Source organism: Mastomys coucha, unplaced genomic scaffold (genome assembly GCF_008632895.1).
Source record: "Mastomys coucha isolate ucsf_1 unplaced genomic scaffold, UCSF_Mcou_1 pScaffold14, whole genome shotgun sequence".
NCBI classification, from domain to species: Eukaryota; Metazoa; Chordata; class Mammalia; order Rodentia; family Muridae; genus Mastomys; species Mastomys coucha.
In genome coordinates this window covers 108,558,755-108,560,621 of record NW_022196896.1, presented here as the reverse complement: position 1 = coordinate 108,560,621, position 1,867 = coordinate 108,558,755, and positions in this window count along the sequence as shown.

The following is a 1,867-nucleotide window of genomic DNA, read 5'->3' as shown; positions in this document are numbered from 1 at the left end:
GCCGCCACAGCCGCCACAGCCACCACAGCCACAGCCACCACAGCCACAGCCACCACAGCCGCCACAGCCTCCACAGCCACAGCAACCCATGTTGTCAGTAGAGAGGACTCAGGTGCAGTGAGGAGAGAGACTCAGGAGGGAAGAGGGAGATGTGATGCTCCTCCTGCAGGGGGAGCCCCTTATGTACTAAGAGCCTAAGAGGAAAGTAGCCATGTGACTCAGGACACATGACAGTAGATGCTTCCTCATTCCTATTTATTCTGGGGTTCAAAAACAGTGTAGAGTCATTTCTCAGACATATCATTACTAGAAACATTTGACTTAATAAAAGAACTAAATTTTGAAGCTTCCCTTTACATGCTAAGAACCATACCTTATAGACTTGCGTATATGTAAACAAAATAACTATGGACACCTTCAAACTCAGTATGACAGAAGAGAACAAGGAAGGACGGAGGTACGAGTTGGAAAGAACAACTCAGCATCCATATTTCCTCCTTCTGAGAAAACTCTCTCAATGCAAAAGGCTGATTCTAAGCATTTCCTGGATCTTACATGATGTGGAGGAGACACAGCACATCTTCATGTGCTGTGGAGGATATGTCAGAACTGAGGATACTGGTCATCAAGCATGCCAACGGCCAAAATGTCAAAAGATAAATGATGCAGGAATCCCAAGCTTAGGGCAGCCAGTAAGACGTAGGGCCCAGTCAGAGATTCAGTTGCCTTCCAAGCCACAGGCAGCAGTAAAGAAAGCCAGTGGCAGACTCTGTCCAAGCAACGAGGTGGTGGAGGGTCTTGAATTGGGCTCAGAGCAGATTCTACTTCTGTGGGGCACTTAGCTTACTTCATTATATCCACAAACTAGGAGAGCCTCATTTCATAAATGTATACCACAGACTGGCAAATGGACCAGGAGAAAGAACAGATGTTACAGGAAATGATGGCCACCTCTAGACACCTCGTGGAAAGCTCACAGCCTTCCAACAGTCAGTGCACACAAATGTCATTCATTACATCATACATACCTAGTGAACTTATTTACAAAGGCAAAGATACTACTGTGGATAGACAGAACAAAATTATCGTAATTATGAGAAGCCTGTACAAGTGAACCTCACCACATGGTACCTCAACTAGATTTGCCCTTGACTATTGTCTATTGACTATTAGAGTTGCTATCCATTATGAATTGAATGATGTCTTTCCAAAATTCAAAACTCCAACGTAGGCCTGGAGATGGTGCCTTAAAAGAGATAATTAAAATTAAACAGGATCATCCATGGGGGGCCATAATATGATAGAGCTGGTATCATTTTAGGAGGAAGAAAATAAAACACTGAAGCTCTCTTCATGTGCACAGGAAAGATCACATGATAACACAGAAGGAGGAAGTATCCGCGATGTTAGAGGAAGCCCCCGCCAGACACCACCCCAATGGTACGTTATTTGGGACTCCTGGCTTCTGTAACTGTAAGGAAAATGTATTTCTATTGTTTAGGCCTCACCCCCTCATTCTGCTGCGCATTGTCACTGCATCACTGGTTTGTTTTCTGTTTTTTTCTCACTATCATCCTAAAGCTTAAGTCTTGACTTAGACTAAAAGAGAAATCCAGAGAAACTATGGAAGACCTTTGATTAGGTTCTAAAGATTAAAAAGACTGCTGAACCTATGCAGAAAAGAAAAATATATACATATGTTTGTGTGTGTGTATATATATATATATATATATATATATATACATATATACATATATATTATTTTATGCCAGAAAACTGTTTATCCTTCTCTTTTTAAAGATTTATTTTTAGGGCTGGTGAGATGGCTCAGTGGGTAAGAGAACTGACTGCTCTTCCAAAGGTCCTG